The sequence below is a fragment of the Rana temporaria genome, chromosome 4 (assembly GCF_905171775.1).
Source record: "Rana temporaria chromosome 4, aRanTem1.1, whole genome shotgun sequence".
In the NCBI taxonomy this organism is placed as follows: Eukaryota; Metazoa; Chordata; class Amphibia; order Anura; family Ranidae; genus Rana; species Rana temporaria.
The window spans coordinates 205,680,462-205,701,203 of NC_053492.1; the positions used below are offsets into that span (position 1 = coordinate 205,680,462).

Below are 20,742 nucleotides of genomic sequence, written 5' to 3' on the forward strand. Positions count from 1 at the left end.
TCTAAGCCGTCGTACATTTAAGTGTATTCTCAAATTGAGATACACTTAAATGTAGTTAAGATACGACGGCCTGCGCCGTCGTATCTTAGCTGTCTAGTTCCGTCAGCCGCTAGGGGCGTGAACGCTGATTTACGCCTAGAATGCGTAAATACGCCTATTCACGAACGTACGCTTGCCCGTCGCAGTAAAGATACGCCGTTTACGTAAGGCGTTTTTAGGCGTAAAGTTAGTCGAACAAATAGCTGGCCTAGCCAATGTTAAGTATGGACGTCGTTCCCGCGTCAAATTTTTAAAAATTTACGTCGTTTGCGTAAGTCGTTCGTGAATAGGGCTGGACGTAATTTACCTTCACGTCGAAACCAATAAGTCCTTGCGGCGTACTTTGGAGCAATGCACATTGGGATATGTCCACGGACGGCGCATGCGCCATTCGTTAAAAACGTCAATCACGTCGGGTCATGGTTTATTTACATAAAACACGCCCACCTCTTCACAATTTAAATTAGGCCCAAATTACGCCGGCCCATTTACGCTACGCCGCCGTAACTTAGGAGGCAAGTGCTTTGTGAATACAGCACTTGCCTCTCTGACTTACGGCGGCGTATCGTAAATACGATACGCTACGCCGGCTCAAAAATACGCCGCCCTACCTGAATCCAGCTATATGACTACATTATATTGTCAAAAGTATTCCGACGCCTGTCTTTACACGCACATGAACTTTAATGCCATCCCTGTCTTAGTTCATAGGGTTCATAAAGACATGGTGAGTGAGTTTGGGGTGGTGGAACTTGACTGGCCTACACAGAGTCCTAACCTCAACCCGATTAGAACACCTTTGGGATGAATTCGAGCGGAGACTGTGAGCCAGGCCTTCTCGTCCAACATCAGTGCCTGACCTCACAAATGTGTTTCTGGAAGAATGGTCACACATTCCCATAGACATTCTCCTAAACCTTGTATGCAGCCTTCCCAGAAGAGTTGAAGCTGATATAGCTGCATAGGGTGGGCCAACTCAATATTCAACAGAAGCGGCCTGTCCATTAGGAGCTCATGGGCGCCGCCCCCCATCCAATGCGCCTGACCCCCTAAGCTACAGGCAGGGTGCCTGACGCATGGCTTCCAATGTTTTCTTTTTTTGAAGCACGTGATTAGAGCCTGAGGCTCTAATAGGCTTCAAAAAAGGGTGGGCTTGGGGCGCAGAGCACTGGGGGGGGGGGGGGTTCTGGTGTCCCAAATTATTCAGCACCAGCCACCACTGATATTGATCCCTACAGATTAAGACTGAGCTGGCATTAAAGTTCATGTGTGTGTAAAGGCAATATAGTGTACGTTTCATGTTACACCGTATATATAGATGTAACATGAAACGTCATAAAGATGGACTTAGCTTTTAACTATATTATTATACCATGGACAAAAACTTGTAAACATGTGTAATCAGATTATGATTTGTCTTGCAATTGAAAAAAAGGGTGTAGCTCTTTTCTATGTACCGTAATTGACCATAAGACCTAACTTGATTATTTGTTCTCTCTACTAAATGAATGTTTCCTGCTTTGAATTTCCTAAGATCGATTTTGTTGTGCAGCTGATCACATGTTCCCTTTAGGGCATCCAGCACAAATTTGAAAGAAATCAGACAGTTGAACAAGCCACGATATAAACAGAACCCTCAAACTAGGTTAGGCTAGCAATAACTTTTGTATACCAAGATGAACAGTGTTCATACTACACAGCTTAGCTACAGTATAATGTTTTTGTAAACGTATCTATATATTCTTGACACAAAAGGGTTGGATAGGGAATTTTGACATTGGTCCAGAATCTCAAAGGAGATATGACGGCGTATCTCCAGATACACCGCCATATCTCTGAGTCTGAGCCGTCGTATCTATGCACCTGATTCTTAGAATCAGTTACGCATAGATTTGTATTAGATCCGACCGGCGTAAGTCTCTTATGCCATCGGATCTTAACTGCATATTTACGCTGGCCGCTAGGGGCGTGTACGCTGATTTACGCCTAGAAATATGTAAATCAGCTAGATACGCAAATTCACGAACGTACGCCCGGCCAACGCAGTACAGATACGCCGTTTACTGCTATATGAGGCGTACATGCGGCGTACTAATGTTAAGTATGGATGTCGTTCCCGCGTCGAATTTTGAAAATTTTGCGTCGTTTGCGTAAGTCGTTCGCGAAAAGGGCTGGGCGTCATTTACGTTCACATCGAAAGCATTGACTTCTTGCGGGTTAATTTGGAGCATGCGCACTGGGATATTTTTACGGACGGCACATACACCGTTCGTAAAAAGCGTCTTTTACGTGGGGTCACATAAAATTTACATAACACACGCCCACATCTACCACATTTGAATTAGGCGGGCTTACGCCGGCCTATTTACGCTACGCCGCCGCAACTTTCTTTTGAGAATACGGCACTTGCCTGTAAAAGTTGCGGAGGCGTAACGTAAATAGGATACGTTACGCCCGCGCAAAGATACGCGCATCTACGTGAATCCGGGCCATTATGTCTAAAGTAAATGGGCTAGATTCACATAGATCAGCGGATCTTTAGATCCGCGTGATCTATGTGATTTAAGATCCGCTGCCGCAAGTTTGAGAGGCAAGTGGCTAATTCACTAAACACTTACCTCCAAACTTGCGGCGGCGGATCGTAAATCCCCCGGCGGAATTCAAATTCCGCGGCTAGGGGGAGTGTACTATTTAAATCAGGCGCGTCCCCGCGCCGATTTAAATGAGCATGCGCCGTCCGCGAAATTTCCCGGCGTGCATTGCTCCCACTGACGTTGCTAGGACGTCAGTGGTTTCGGCGTGAGCGTAACTTGCGGCGCGCGGGTTTCTGAATCGGCGTACGCAAGCGACGTAAAAAAAACAAAAATCGACGCTGGAACGACGGCTATACTTAACATTGGCTGCGCCTCATAGAAGCAGGGATAAGTATACGCCGGGAAAACCGCTACAGGAAACGTCGTAACAACACTGCGTCGGGTCCGCGTACGTTCGTGAATTGCCGTATCTCGCTGATTTACATATTTCTCAGTGTAAATCAGCGAGAACGCCCCCCACGGCCATTTTTTAATTGCAGTTAAGATCCGACGGTGTAACACAGTTACACCTGTCGGATCTTAGGCATATCTATGCGTAACTGATTCTATGAATCAGGCGCATAGATACAACCAGCCTAAGTCAGAGATACGACGGCGTATCAGGAGATACACCGTCGTATCTCTATGTGAATCTAGCCCACTGTATCTGAATCTTGTTTATTGCAGGTCAGTGTCATTTTGAAACATTTACTTCCTGGGAAATTAGAAAACAATCTAGAATAGTCCCTCATCTGTAAAGCCCTGTATAGACGATCGGACCTTTGTCGGACCAAAATCACATTGGAATTCCAACGGAATTCGATTGGAGTAAAATAGAACATGTTCTCAATCTAAACTCCGATGGAATTACTCCAATGGCGCATACACACAGTCGCAATTTCCGATGTAAAAAGTCAGTCAGACTTTTTCCATCGGAAATTCCGATCGTGTGCACAGGGCTTTAGTTCTTCTATTAAACAGATTTTCATTTACATTTTCACAAGATGGCAAGGAAATAGACCTTCAGCATGACTCCTCTAAGACATTCCACTAAGCAGAAAGATTGGATGTTTACATATGATGGCGACAATTAAATATTTTACATCCTGACAGCATTTACAGTTCTAAACATTTATGAGTCATTTGGAGAGCAGACATTTCTCAACTTTCGTCAAAGCTGATTCTGCTGTTGGCTTTTCAGAGCCAGAGGAGTTGAATGCCCTTTCTTAGAAGAAACACCACATCAGTTCTTTAAAAATGAGACGTTAACCAGACGTTTTAGGAAGATAGTCACTTTCCATCGAATAACCACACATCTTCCTTCTTTTACTCTTCTAAAAGCAATAAACTGCAAATGCCTGTCACAGCCTGAACTATATGAGATACTTAGGCCCAGATTCACAGAGAGCAGGGCGCACATTATGCTGCCGTAGGGCAAACAATGTACGCTACGCCAACGCAGCACAGAGAGGCAAGCACTGCTTTCAGCAAGCCAGTGCTTCCAACGGAGCGCCAGCGTGGCGTGGGTTTCGAAGGCGCACATCGGCGTAGGTGGAAGTGGGCGAGAACCCATGCAAATGAGGCGTGACCCATGCAAATGATGGGCCGAGCGCCAGACAGGTACGTATTACGAACTGCGAATTCTCCGTGACGACACAGCACCCCCATGCGCCTTCTCACAACCACGCCGGTACAACTGCCTAGGCTACGCCGGATCACTACATACGCCGTGAACATAACGTACGCCCAGCCAGACACACGTCCAATGCAATATACGTTGGCTTGTGTTCCCTGGTGCAGACCTGTGCATGTCTGTTGCCGGGTTGCACCTCCTTTATGGGGCATAACTTTACGCCGGACGTACAACTTACGCGCACCTCGCGTAGCCTGCGTTGGGCGCACGCAGGTTCGTGAATCGCCGTATTTCCCTCATTTGCATATTTGAATGGCTAATGAATGGGAGCGCCACCATGCGTCCAGCCTAAATGTGCGCCCACCCTACGCCGGCGTAGACAAGTTACGTCGGCGGGGTGAAGCCTGTTTTTAGGCGCATATTAGTTTGTGGGTCTGGCGCACAGATACGACGGCGCACATTTGCACTTACGTCAGCGTAACTTGTTATACGTCGGCGTAAGTGCTTTGTGAATCTGGGCCTTAGAATATATAACCTAGATGGAGCAGATTTCACAGCTGACACATATATATATATATATATATATATATATATAACAGACAAAGTCAACATGAGACCTAGAGGACTTTAAATTGTGAAATATAATCAAATATATCATTTAGCACATTTCTAAACAGTTAAATATACTGTACATCAGGTTATTGGAAGGGCATTACTAGTTATATATAAAAAAAAACACCTGTAAGTCACCAACTTCGGCCATTTTAGCACTCAAGACCCTGATTATAAGCAGACTCAAGCATTTGCCAGGTGAGCAGTCTAAATAGGGGTCTGTCTGTGGCAAGTGGAATACTAGACCAACCCCTTTGAACCGGGGTGCCATCTGGTTCTTCAGGAGTGCTGTGGCAAAATGCCTAAACATTGCCCCAACTTGCCTAAACATTGTCAACAGGCTGGTGAGTGGATTAAGCCACAGGTGGTTATTGTGCAGCATTTTAACTTTGGGCACTGTGTGGACCAGTCACCTAACATACTAGTCAGTTCAAGTGTGCAAAGGTGTATTTGCTTTGTAAAAATAAATCACCTCTACTGTTGGGTGTCCTATGTGTGTGGATGTTACTGCATTATGTAATTGTATTCGTTTTCTTTGTTACATTTTAGAATGAGGTCCCCCCAGAGTGTGCCTTGACTGAAAGAAGGGTGCCTTGAATGAAAGAGGTTTAGAAACACTGTACTAGACCCTCCTGTTATTTATTTTTGTTGTTCTGGCATGTATCATTGTTTTCATTATAGGTGGGGTGGCTTGCTGTAGTTGAAAACCATTTTATAATTTTCCTTCCACTTCACAATTATGTGCCACTTTGTGTTGGTCTATCACATAAAATCCCAATAAAAACACATTTACGTTTTTGGTTGTAACGTGACAAAATGTGGAAAATTTCAAAGGGTGTGAATACTTTTTCAAGGCACTGTATATGTCTTTTTTGTCTGTTTTTAGAAAATGATGTATATTGCACTGTGTAAAGATTACACACACACATGGATGTTACACCTTTACCTTGATTGAAGATAACATCTGATTGGTAGAGATGAACTTCCTTGTACATATATGAATGCTATGTGTGTCACTCTAAAAAGTGCTGTGAACAAGGCCTGTGTGCCGAAACACATCTGCGTGTTCTTTTTATCATGGTCATAAGACAAAAATAAAATTGAAGACTGAATTTCCAGTGGTGCCGGCTCTTCTATGTACAAATGTGGTTAGTTTCTGGATGTGGGAGGGACATCCTGAGCCAGAGCACCTGGACTAGGTGTGCCACTGTCCATCTCATCATTTGGCTTTTCTGTTCAGAGCGGTGTGATTTTGTGTTGCAGACATTGGGATAAGCATGTCAAAACCAATTCCCATTTTTGAAGACAACCAGGGTTGTATAAAGCTTATGCAATCAGAAAGGGTCAAACCTAGGACCAAACACATCGATGTCAAGTATCACCTACTGAGGGACAATCAAGAGCAAACTGTTATTGACGTTCAATACTGCCCGTCGGAGGAGTTGACTGCTGATGCACTCAGCAAACCTTTGTTGAAGGAACGTCATTGTTATTTCCAGAAGAAGCTATATATAATTTGACAAAGCACATGCTGTTGAGTAGGGGCGTTGGAAAAGAACAACATCATGTAATGTAAAGTTGTTAATAAACTGACAATAATGTATGCATTATACCTATCTATGCAGCAGGTGGCGCTGTGGTAATATAGTGTATAGTTCTTATCCCTTTCATGCCTATGCCTATGTATGACATTTGGTGTTTACAAGTTAAAATCCATATTTTTGGCTAGAAAATTACTTAGAACCCCCAAACATTATATATATATTTTTAGCAGAGAATCTTGAGAATAAAATGGCGATTGTTGCAATATTTTATGTCATACGGTATTTGTGCGGCGGTGTTTTAAACACAACTTTTTGGGAAAAATTTACTTTCATGAATTTTAAAAAAATGAAAAAGTAAAATTAGCCCAATTTTTTTGCATAATGTGAAAGATGATGTTATGCCGAGTAAATAGATACCAAGCATGACACGCTTTATAATTGCACGCACTCGTGGAATGGCGACAAACTACGGTAACTAAAAATCTCCATAGGCGACGCTTTAAACTTTTTTTACGGTTACCAGGTTAGAGTTACAGAGTAGGCCTAGTGCTATAATTATTGCTCTCGCTCTGACGATCGCGGCGATACCTCACATGTGTTATTTGAACACCGTTTTCATATGCGGGCGCGACTTCCGTATGCGCTTTCTTTGCTGTGCAAGCTCGCGGGGAGGGGGGCGCTTTAAAAAAAATTTTTTTGGTTTTCTTATTTATTTATTTATTTTTTCTAATATTAAATTTTTTTATTTTTTTTTTTACATTTTGATCACTTTTATTGCTGTCACAAGGAATGTAAACATCCCTTGTGACAGCAATAGGTCGTGACAGGTACTCTTTATGGAGGGATCGGGGGTCTAAAAGACCTCCGAGCCCTCCTTTGCACTTCAAAGTATTCAGATCGCCGAAAACGGCGATTCTGAATACTGTGTACTTTTTTAAATCCGGCGCCATTGGCATCTGAGAAACCCGGAAGTGACGGCATGACGCCGCTTCCGTGGTTTCAATGCGGACACTGAATCAAAGCCATTTACGGCTTTGTTTCAGAGCGCGCCGAGACGCTGGAGGCGCTGGATCGTGGATCGGGTCTCCCGGTGGGACGGGAGGCCCGGTCAGAGCGGCGAGAGGCGGCGGGAGGGGGGGGATGTCCCCTCCCGCTCCTCCGGCATAACAACCGAGCGGCTTTTAGCCGCATCGGTTGTTATGTTTGGAAAGCCGATCGCCCGCTCTAAACAACGGTACCGGGATGATGCCTGCGGCTGCAGGCATCATCCCGGTATAACCCCTGAAAGCCGAGGACGCATATATGCGTTCCGTCGGCGTGAAAGGGTTATATTCTATGATATAACAGGATGTATTGTCTATCTATGCTCAATGCACTCCTTTGTGTTCTCTTCCTGTCTGTCCCCATGATGATAAAAGGCATGTAATATATTTCTCCATGAAAGTATTCTGCTGTATACAAGAAGCTTTTTGCGCATGATTCAATACTCTGCATAATACAAGGCATGTCTTCCCTGGTTTCCCTGTGAAATGGCCACAGTGTGCTGCAAGCATTTCCAGCAGCTGTGTTTCCTGTGTTGAAGTGAGGTGCAAATTGTTCTTCAGGTCTGCCCCCCAATTACAGAGTGTCAGCTAACAAGTCAAGCATGCTCATGCATCATGCCCTAAATGAATCCACGGTAAATTCATGGGAGTATCTAACATCACCCTGAAAACTCTGCATTCATGTGAGCATTTGCCAAGTAATGACCACACTAAGCAAAAAGACACTGTGAGTATATGCTCATATGGATTATGAATTTGAAGGAGAATTTAGATATCCAAGGGTGCAGGATATAAGAGCTTGTGGACAGTGTGACATTTGCACTACGCTTGTGTAATGAAAAACAGAAGACTTACTACTTGACAAACTCCGCCCCTCTCACTGCTTAAAGGTCAACCTGTATCCTCCTTGACCTCCTTGATTCATTGAGATCAGTCAGGTGTCAAGACCCAGGAGTCCACTCTCTCTCCAATGTAAACCACAATCCAAGAAATGGGACGCACACCAAAGATGTCTAACTCCAGCCAAAGTTTATTGCAATGACAGCACACCACTCCACCCAAAGGCACACCCCAAAAATGTTTCACCCACAGCAGGTCTTGTAACGGGGATGACATTTTTACTATATCTTCTGCATGAAATAAACCCTCAAGGGCTACATTCCCTTTTGTCTATGGAAGAATATGCCTTGATGGACGTATTTTCACCCAGTGGCAAAATGTGTATGCTACTTCTTTGAGATGGACATTATGCATGAACACTGCATCTACATTTGATTCAGGATACTTTCCTTTATGTATTTTCTTGAGATTTGTGAACCAACTAAATATTATATGCCAGGCATGTTATTCAGTTTTGTATAGAAATGTATTTTTCACTCCCCAAGTTTAGTATTTAAAATACTGTGACTACCTGCATTTTCTGTTACAAGGCCTTGTAGAATTTTTTCTCTCAGATTTTTTTTGTCAAGCTCCATATTTAAACATATTGATCACAAAAAAATACTAAAGAAAGAACAAGAGCACATGTGCACTCAAATATATAAAAAAAAACATGGATACTCCTTACCAATATAACAAATCACCCTCCCCTATTATAATTAAAACAGACAATTGTCAAAAAATTATCCCGGAAAACACTAATCAGTTAATGATACTACAGGGAATGAATCCAGAAGGCAATAAATGTAGTATGTATTTCAAGCCTCCATCCTTTGCATGCATGCTAAACTGGACACCCATATTGTACAGAACAAATTGGCACATATGTGGAGTAATGTGCACGCCAAAATTTTATTTACATATAGGAATTCCACTGGGGGCAATGCTCTCCTCCATGCTACAAGCCAACATCTACCAACACAAATATCATCAATTCCAGTGGGTGAGTTCTTTGGGACTAGAAGGAATTACTCCACAATGGCAGCTTTCAAGCAGAAGCCAACAATCTATACAATAGATTTTGAGCACATGGATATTCATATAAGTGTGTATGGGGGCTTGTGATTGGCTGACTGTTGTGCTTAACTCTTTGCCAGAGGCCTTTCCACGATATCCCCGGGCGTTAGACTTTATATTCAGAAAAATGGAATGTCAACACTAATATTTTTGTTTTCACAAGTTACTGTTGTCCTTTAAAAATGGTAGTGATAGACCACATCAAAATACACAGACAGGGGTCGCTTGGGATTATTTGCCAATCACAGATAGTGGACGTAATGCAGCAGTCATTTTATGTAAGCAGCACAGTGCACATCACTATTAAGTATTAACTGTCTCTCTGATGCTCAGGGTCATTAGTATACACTCAGAGGGTTGCCCATTAGGAGACTTGCCCATTAGGCTCATGATTCCCTGCATGTCATTCCAGAGACAGGACTGATGCAGCTGCTCCTCTAGTTTCTGTACACTTATCCCAGGACCTCCAGGGTAATAGCAGTCACAACATAAAAAAAAAAAGGCCTGGCCTAAAAGGCCCTTAGCCTCCACCAACCATAAAGAGTTAGGACGACTACAACCAGCTCTTTTGGGTGTAGAACTATCTCACCCTGCCCTCCTGTCCTTCTACCCTGCTCAGGGCCTCTGTGTTAACTGCCTACATCTGCATGCTGGTGGGTTGCTTAGCCCCCATGCCCGACTGCACTAGAGCTCCTTCCACCCTGCATTTTATATGGACAATGGCTATACCTGTGACATCACTACAAGAAGGCTTTGTCTAAAAGAGACCCAACACCCAGTTACACCATTCCCTGTTACCACACACTATTTTGGTACAGAGCCACCTAGTGGCAGACTGCACCTGCTCACACAGGGTTTTAGATAATCATTACATGTGTATAAAGCTGAAGACCGGAAATATTGGAACTAGAAATCAAGAAGAACAACTAACAACAAATTTTTACGAATGGTATACATTGGTATACATTGTGGGCACCCGAAGGGGATTATAAAGAGACAGTGGGGTATTTTACATATGGACCCCAATATAGCTAAAATAGTTGGTCCCCACCCTTGTATGACAACAAAAAGAACTAGGAATCTGAAAGATAGTCTAGTTAGAATTGAGTTTTAGGGCTCTAGTGACATATAAATGAATAGAAAAGGCTAGAAAGGAATGTACAGATGTGGTGGTTGTGAAATATGTCAGTATGTGAAACAAAATGATAGATTTGAGTCGACAGAAGGTGTCAATTCATTTTACATTAATACTTTTATTAATTGTGCATTAAGCAGAGTGATTTACAGGATCGAATGCCCCTGTGGATTGCATCTAAGAGATATTATTTAGAAAAAAGATAAAAGCCCTTTTTGCTAAGTATCATAATGGATCACCAAAGGGCTTAAAAGTGAAGGGAATTTACAGTATTTATTACAATTTAGTTCAAGACATGGTGATTTTGACAATGTTCTGTTACAAAAGGAATGTTTTTGGATTTATATCTGGGGTACCTTAACCCCAAAAGGTTAAAAAAAAAAAAAGAACTTAGAGGGGTTGTAAATCCTCATGGTTTTTCACCTTCACCATTCTATGCATTAAGGTGAAAAACCTTCTCTTGTGCTGCCGCCCCCCAGTGCCCCCGTTTTACTTACCTGAACCCGGTCTTTTTCTTCCCGGGGACGAGCACACCAGCTGTAGCTGGTGTCTCATGTCCTGATTGGATAGATTAAGTGCAGCCATTTGCTCCCACATGCTGTCAATCGAATCCAATGACGCGGTTCCCAGGGTGCAGGACTCGGGAGCGCGTCCACACGGGTGTCCCAAAGGAGAGCACTTCTCCGAGGGGGCACTCGAGAAAAGGAGGAGCTACCAGCGCCGCTGAGGGACCCCAGAAGTGGAGGATCGTGGACACTCCATTTTTGAGTTTTGCATGGAACGTGTCAGATTTGGCTTTTTGTTTCTCCACTTTTTTATGTCAAACTAATACAAACAAAATAAATAAACGTGAGAATGCCTAAACATTTGTAATTGCAACAATTTTCTGAACGGAGTGGTGCATTATCTGTCAGATATGCAGGGTGCCAATATTTTTGGCCATGACTGTATGATGAATAGATCTAGAAGCACTGGCTCCACTTGATTTAAAGGATCACTAAAGTTTTTCTTGTGAAAAAAAAAAGGATCACTAAAGTAAAAAATTTTTTTAATAACAAACATGTTATACTTACCTCCACTGTGCAGCTCGTTTTGCACAGGGTGGCCCCGAACTTGGTCTTATGGGAGCTTACATGGTGTTGAGTTCTTGTGTGCACGCTCCTGTGATACAGCCGGCGGCCATAGCCGCCGACTGTATCACTCGGCCCGGCCCCCAACTCGCCCCGTCATTGGATATGATTGACAGCAGCGCGAGCCATTGGCTGCGCTGCTTTCAATCAACCAATAAATGAGCCAGGAAGACGGCAGAAAAGCCTGCACGTTCACGGCGCAGGACTTTCGAGGGGTCAGGTAAGTAGGGGGGTTCGGGGGGCCTCTAATCCGCAGATGTTTTTTCACCTTAATGCATAGAATGCATTAGGGTGAAAAAAACTTTTACCTTTACAACCCCTTTAAGGAATGATATATTTGTAAACGTACATGGATTCAGTGAATGTATGTGGAAGGGGGACTCACTGTCTCTACATTGATAATATATTGGTCTATACTCAGTATTGGAGTCAACATTTGCAGTACCGTAGCTTGTACCTACCTTTATACGAACTGGTGATCATCTACTAGAAATTAGATTAGAATGTCTGTCTTCAGCCCGAGTTCCCACCACAACCCCCTCTTGACAGCACAGCCCCCCCCCTTAATACCAGTATCCTCAGTTCCTCTTCATGTCACTGACCCCCTTTACCTTACATTGTCCCTTTACAGTGCAGTCCCTTTTACATCACAGTTCCCCTTTACATTATTGTAATAGGGACTGCAGTGTAAAGGGGGCACTGTGATGTAAAGTGGACTGCTCTGTGAAGGGGGCACTGTACTGTAAAGGGCAGCTGTGATGTAAAGGAGACTGCACTGTAAAGGGGGCACTGTGATGTAAAGGAGACTGCACTGTAAAGGGGGCACTGTAATGTAAAGGGGGGCTGTGATGTAAAGGGGATTCCTAGGCTTCATGCATTGTGTTCTGGTGTGAACCAGCCCTCAGAACTGGGAATGTTAAATTGCTATGTTGTGCAGATTAATCCACATATCTGCCAATTTGTCTTGTACAATATAGGTGTCCCGTTTGGCATGAATTAGGGAATGGAAGCTTGAAATACATTTGTATTCTCTAGTGGATACATGCCCCATGGTATCACTAACTGATTCGTTTCCCAAGAGAATTTTTAGAGTTGAAAATATGTTTATTGGAAATTTTCGACATATCAAACAGATAAAAGACAATAAACATTAGAAGGCACAGTCCGCATACAGTCACAATAATGATTGGAGGGAAGAATCAGCCAAGTGGCTATCGCCTACAGCTAGACTCTCACCAATAAGCATAACAATAGACATGGCAACAACTGTATATAAAATGAACCAATAATAAAGGAAATTATGCGTGACCACAAGGTCTCTGCTTCTTAGCGGAGCTGCGACTGTAAACTACGGTATTGATACAACAAGAAAAAAAAAAAAAGAAATAAAGGGGGGGGGAGGGGACGAGAAAAGAAAAAAAAAAAAAAAAAGAAACAAGGAAGGGAAGAGGAACAAGAGTGTAGAGAAAGTTGAAATGAGAAGGGGGAAGGAGAGAGAAGGAGGAGAGAGGGAGGAGGTGAATGAGACACAGGTGAGAGGGGATTTGAAGGGGGGAGTGCGTGGGCTGCCGACAGGACAATCTAAAGGGAGGGTGAGGGAGGGTGTATCTACAGCGGAAGGTCCCGCATCGGGGCCCCAACCTGTCCCGGGGCATAAAACATTACACTAACGATCATGTTGCGGGAGACAACATGCTCAACAGAGTATCAGACGAAGAGAAGTGGAGCCAGGTGAGCCACAGTTGTTTATATTTCTCGTAGGTATCATTGTCCAGAGCTAACATCTCCTCCATTCTCATAGTGTCATTCATAATTGAGACCCAATGTGACAAGGGAGGAGTGGTGGTCGACTTCCAGTAGGACGGTATGAGCTGCCTCGCTGATGACATAAAGAAGCGGAGGAGACTCCGCTTCTGCGATGCAATGGAGCCAGGCAGAACGGAGAGGAGAGCAATTTTGGGGGAGGGAACCAACGATTCATTATAAGTCTTATTATAACACTCAAATACCTGAGTCCAGAAGGGGCGGATCCTCTCACATTCCCACCAGACGTGTAGATATGACCCCGTAGCTGCAGAGCATCGCCAGCAGGATGCCGGGGTGGACGGAAATATTTTGTGCAACATGGAGGGGACCCTGTACCACCTTGAGAGAATCTTGTAGTTCTTTTCTTGCGAGTAGCAGGAGATCGTGGACTTATGGGTAAAGTGAAACGAAGTCTGCCAGTCTGAACGTGGGATGTCTTCACCCAGGTCTGCGGACCACATCCTAGTGTAAGACGGGAGCTCGGAGTGTGTGAGTGACTGGAGAAGACTATATATGGCTGATAGAAGGTGTCTAGGGGTCTCAGAGAGAGAACACAGACGTTCAAACTCGGTACTAGGACGGTGTATTTGAGAAGAAGAGTGTAGGTGCTTAGTGAGTGTAGAGAGATGTATAGCAGTTAGCCAATCGTGCGCCCCATCCGGTACCACCGGCGTCCCCAGTGTCGGGTGAACAAACGAGCGTGCCTGAGGCCATGCGGTCCTTCTAAAGGGACCCAACAACGGTACCCCAATACCCTGAGGGAAGGATGGATTATCAAACAGTGAGGTCAGTGGAGAGGGGTCCGAGGATAAAAGGGCGCACAACCCCCTGTTATACCAAATCCTGAGGGAAGCCAGTGTAAGTGGGGATGGAGGAGGCATGCGTGTCAAGTCAGACCTATATCCCCACAATAGGGACCGGAGATCAACGTGGGCCAGGTCCTGTTCTATGGCAACAGAGGCCTTTAAAAACGGACGAGGGAACCATTCCAGTACTCGTGCTACATGGGTGGCCTTGTAATACGTTTCAAAGTCAGGGAGACCGGCTCCACCCTGCAACTTCGAGCGGGTGAGCAAGTTGTACTTCACCCTGGGCAACCCACGACTCCATAAGAATCTAATGGCAAGAGAGCGTAGGGAAGTGAAGAAGGATTTGGGGATTACAATTGGAATAGTTTGAAGAAGATATAGAAGTTTGGGAAGAGTGTCCATTTTAAGTGTGTTGATCCGGCCAAACCACGGCAGAGAGGACCCTCCCCATTCCTCTAAGTCCTTTCGGACGCGTGAGAGCAAGGGTACATAATTGAGGGAAAATAGGTTGGCGAGATTAGACGGGATGATGACCCCAAGATACGAAATCCCCCTTGCTTGCCACTGAAAGGAGAAATTGTTTTTTAACATGGTCATAGTGGCAGGGGGGAGGGAAATGTTGAGGGCCTCGGTCTTGGAAACGTTGAGTTTAAAATTGCTGAATGAGCCAAAACGGCGGAATTCCGCGAAGAGGGACGGTAGGGAAAAGAAGGGGTCCTGTACGTATACCAAAAGATCATCCGCGTAAAGAGAAAGCTTGTGATGGGCGGAAGGCGTGTGGATCCCATGTATGGAAGAGTTTTGTCTAATGGCACAGGCTAAGTGTTCTCCAAGAGAATTTTTAGACAATTGTCTGTGTTAATTAGAAAAGGGGAGGGTGGTTGGTTATGTTGGTAAGAAGTATCTATATTTTTGGTAATAATGTTTTTTTGATAATTGAGTGCGCATATGTTCTCCTTGTTCTTTCTTTAGTCGTTTTTAGAGGTTTTGGGGTAGATTCACGTAGATGCGCGTAACTTTGTGCGGGCGTAACGTATCCACAACTTTTACAGACAAGTGCCGTATTCTCAAAAGAAAGTTGCGGCGGCGTAGTGTAAATAGGCCGGCGTAAGCCCGCCTAATTCAAATTGTGAAGAGGTGGGCGTGTGTTATTTAAATTAACCATGACCCAACGTGATTGACGTTTTTCACAAAACGGCGCATGCGCCGTCAGTGGAATATCCCAGTGTGCATTGCTCCAAAGTACGCCGCAAGGTTGTATTGGTTTCGACGTGAACGTAAATGACGTCCAGGCCCATTCACAGATGACTTACGCAAACGACGTAAAATTTTCAAATTTTGACGCGGGAACGACAGCCATACTTAACATAGGATACACCTCATATAGCAGGGGTAACTTTACGCCGGAAAAAGCCTAACGTAAACGACGTAAAAAAATGCGCCGGGCGGACGTATGTTTCTGAATCGGCGTATTTGCCTAATTTGCATATTCCTTGCGTAAATCGACGGAAGCGCCACCTAGCGGGCAGCGTAAATATGCAACTAGGATACGACGGCATAAGAGACTTACGCCAGTCGGATCTTAGCCAAATTCCGGAGTATCTTGTTTTCTGAATACAGAAAAAAGATACGCCGGAGCAACCTAGAAGTTACGCGGTGTATCAATAGATATGCCAGCGTAACTTCTTTATGAATCTACCGCATAGTATTTAGGAGAGAGCACTCCACTAATTGTGTTGGTTATTTTGTTCAAAAATAGGAGATGTGGCACAGCCAGTCACTGGGAAGACCAGTGTACCGCTGTTTCTCCTCCCCTAGCTCTCTGAGCTCCTTATACAGCTGAGAATTATGTAATCACTTATTTATAAGGTATTTATAATGTTGCTTTTTTTAAATATGTATACACAAATGTTTTGCCTTTCATTTCTATTTTAAACTGAATGGGTTGTTTTACAAGGTGAGGGTTTACATATACTTTACCAATGTTATAATTTACTAAACACAGGGCAGCTCTCCCATGGTTTTCAGGGTGCTAAGTAGGTCCATGTTTTTTATATAAGGTCATTTATTACCATGTTATTTTATTGTCTTATATCTGTGTACAATAAATAATCTTGACATGTCTCTGTTTTACGTATATTTGAGATAATATTTACACATGATTGGTAATTGTAATAATCATATGTATTTGGTTTGTTGTAATCTATAAATTGTACACATTTGGGTGTTATATTTTAAATTGTAGCATAGATTCTAGCCCAGGTAATGTGTTTGTAGGCCACTAACTTATCTTCTATGTTATAGCTTTTTATCCATATATACAAGTCTATATAGAATGCAAAAGGGCCCTGTGGTTCTGAAGAAATGACTATATCTAATTCCCTGCTGGCTATTACAGAGGCATTATTGTTTGGCTTTGGGGCCCCAATTATTGCACGCATATTTCAAAGCGACTCCATGCTTCAGAAAAGTACAGTATGATGTTTGCACAATAGGAGGCAGGTTTAGGGAGAAACAAAACAGAACTGAGTCTGGAAATTGCTGCCAAACTACACTAATTTATCCTGGTTATGTGGATCTAATTGTAGTTGGCCTGTCAGTTACTATTAGGTTCAGTTTATATTGGCTCTGCTAATTCTTGGAATAGCAGGGTAAGAATGTTACAAAGAAAAAATACACATCAATAGAAAAAAAATGTAAGATATAAAGACCCAACCATTTAGACTCCATGCACACTGGCTTAAATAATTTTGCTTCTACAGGAGTTTAGGGCCAGATCCACAAACAAGATACGACGGCGTATCTACTGATACGCCGTCGTATCTCTGTTTCTAACTATGCGACTGATTCATAGAATCAGTTACGCATAGCTAGCCCTAAGATCCGACAGGTGTAATTGAATTACACTGTCGGATCTTAAGGATGCAATTCTAAGCCGGCCGCTAGGTGGCGAGGCCATTGCGGCCGGCGTAGAATATGCAAATGAAGACTTACGGCAATCCCCGAACGTCCCGAACGGCCCGTCGATCTAAATCTACGTAGTTTCCGTCGAGTTACGCCGCGTAAAACTAGGGCTGAGCCCTAGTTCTCTTAAGCCATGTTAAGTATGGCCGTCGTTCCCGTGTCGAAATTTAAACATCAACGTCATTTGCGTAAGACGTCCGTGAATGGCGCTGGACGCCATTTACGTTAACGTCTAAGCAAATGACGTCGGTGCGACGTCAGTTAGCGCAATGCATGTCGGGTAATTTACCCGACGGAGCATGCGCAGTACGTCCGGCGCGGGAGCGCGCCTAATTTAAATGGGACTCGCCCCATTCGATTGGGCCCGCCTTGTGCCGGACGGATTTAAGTTACACCGCTGCAAATTTCCAGGTAAGTGCTTTGTGGATCGGGCACTAAATTGGAAAAATTGCGGCGGTGTAACTTAAATCGGGAAAGTTAAGTTGCGCCCGGTCTACGTGGATCTGGCCCTTAGTGTTTTGCCTGTAGAAGCAACTCAATGTTATCCTATGGGTCCATGCACATTAGGATGTTAAAAGGCATATTTTGAGTTTAACGTTTAGAGGCAGAAAAATGTTTCTGATTGGAGCTTGGAGGCAGAAAAAAATTAAAATTCTTCTAAACTTGTCTACACTTTGTACAAATAATGTTCTATATAAAAGTTTTTTACTCTTGAGAGAACAGATGTTTTTTAAGCCCAGTGTGCATGGAGCCTTATTCCGCGTGCACAAGATTGGAAGAAAACTGTGGATTTTTTTCCGACAGAATTTTGGCTTAACCTCCCTGGCGGTATGATTCTTTCAGAAAAAAGGTGCTGAAAGCGGTACCATTATTTGCAAGGAAATTTGGCGTTTTATACTGTAGGCCTGTAATTCTTAGGAATAACTCACTTAAATCTGACCAAACAAGAGTCTAGTAGGCATCCCGGGTATGACATTTTTTTAAAAACAAAATTATAAATTATAATATAATAAATAATAATAAATAATGATAACAAATAATAATAAAAATTATTCAATAATGTAATCAACTCAAAATCACTGAAATTTGCTCAGTTGCAGAATTGTCGCTGTCATTACTTTTATTTTTTTATGACGAATTTCCCCACAAATCGCTATCGCACAATTCTGCAAGTGATTATAATTTATTATCGCTTTTTTCTAGCTGCTCTAAAACCATTTTTGACATAAAGGGACACTTTTACAGTTTGCAGGCAGAAAGAACAGTTTTTATTATATAAAAGTACATGTAGGACACTGTGCAGACCACTAGGGACAAGGGGGGTGTGTATTTTTTACATACAGTACTGTAATCTATAAGATTACAGTATACTGTATGTAATGTGTTTGTTTACCTTTTTGAATTTGGCGCCGTTCTCCGCTCCCGTGCGTCGTAACGTCGCAGGGAATGGAGATCGGCGGCACAGGAGGACACTGTGTGAATCGAGCGAGGTGCCGCTCGCTCACACAGCGCAGTGGCATCGCTGGATCCAGGGACAAGGTAAGTAAACTAAGCCTGTGGATTCAGCGAGGCGAGCCCGAGTCTGACTCGGGGTTACCGATCTTAGCCAAAAAATCTCACCCCGAGTCAGACTGGGGAACACCGCCAGGGGGATTAAACTTGTGTTGCACATGGCCTTACAAATGTTGTTTGAAATTCCGAACATCAAGAACGCGGTGACGTACGACACTACAACGAGCCGAGAAAAATGAAGTTCAATGATTCCGAGCATGCTTTGAATTGATTTCGAGCATGCGTGTTTTGTATGCGTCGGAATTGCATACAGACGATCAGAATTGCGTAAGTCATCCGTCAATGGGGCTGGACGTCATTTACGCTCACGTCGAAACCAATGACGTCCTTGCGGCGTATTTTGTAGCAATGCACACTGGGAAATTCCACGGACGGCGCATGCGCCGTTCGGCAAAAACGTCAATCACGTCGGGTCACAGTTGATTTACATAAAACACGCCCCCCTGATCCAAATTTGAATTAGGCGGGCTTACGCCGGCCGATTTACGCTACGCCGCCGCAACTTATGGAGCAAGTGCTTTGAGAATACAGCACTTGCCCGTCTTAGTTGCGGCGGCGTAACGTAAAGCGGATACGTTACGCCCGCACAAAATTACGCCGCTGACTGTGAATCTGGCCCTGAGGCTATAAGGTGCATCATTAAGATGCATAAGGCAATGAAAAATAAATGAACATTTACAAATGGCTATGTTTAGATGCACAATTGTCAGTCTTTCTTTATTACGTCCACTTCTATGCAAATGACCATGTCATTGATAACATGGTACTTAATACCATAATATTTGTACCATGGTACCAATACCATAATAGTAAAAAAAAATTGCTATAAATGCAACACTATAAAGTGGTCTTTGAAGGTTGCTATTTCAGTGATGTGAGAAAAAGCATGCAGAATAGTTTAGCATCCTATTAGAAAAGCTGGTCATTTACTATGTCATACACAGGAAATGACTTCATAATTATACTTTGCATCCTGCTTAGGTCAGTAATGATGTAAACTGTTTTCTGTGTGCTCTACAATAAATTAAGAATTGGGATATAAAGAAAATTTGCTTACATTATAGATATTATAATTTTAAAAAAATAGGCATTTATAATCAATGGACATATCTAAGATATGCAGAACAACTTTCTACATTGAAATGCATTTATTTCAGATTGCATGTGCGGTTTAAACCGTGAGCTGGGTGGAGACTCATTTATTTATTCCTGTTTATCTCTCAGGCTTTGTAACTAAAGACCGCATAACCCGCAGCCTCACTGCACTTAACCACACTGCAACTGTACTTGAAATTCAGGAACCCTGCTAGGATAATCTGAGATTATTCATGGTGTCTAAACATTATCCACATTTGTGACAATATCCATTATATTTTTTTGTATCCATCTAGGTATTGAGTATCACTCATCTACGTGCTAGACAAATATAGTGATGTGCCAATAAGGATGGAACGTTTAAAGCAACAAAAACAGAGAATTCTCTTTATTTTCAGATAATATAGTCTGTAGCTTTTTATATATATATATATATATATATATATATATATATATATATATATATATATACTGACATTTCAGTTTTTAATTTGCATCAATTACAATTTATAAAGTATTAAGCACTGTACAAATTGTTGGCGCTAGATAAATCCTGTATAATAATAATAATAATAATAATAATAATAATAATAGAGGATAAAGAAAATGTTTGCCCAATCCAGCCAAACTGGGGGACATTTGTATGTCTTAAGCCCTTCCCTGACTGCGTCACAAATCATCTGCCTGAGCCTTCTTGGGGGGATTGTCGATCATCAAGGTTTAATTTTTTTTCCTACTACTACTTTTTCCCTCAAAAAAATGGAGATGGCTGTAGAGTGCACCCCTCTTCATAGGCACAAACCTGCACATGTCCCCAGTGCAAACTTGTAT

At 43.0% G+C, this 20,742-nt stretch overlaps 1 protein-coding gene across 2 annotated transcripts in view; it reads right to left on the bottom strand.

Moving 5' to 3' along the window:
- The window catches only part of ECE2 (endothelin converting enzyme 2), a 103,694-nt gene that overhangs the window by 73,691 nt on the left and 9,261 nt on the right, over window positions 1-20,742 (bottom strand). The gene's annotated exons all lie outside the window — the stretch shown is intronic.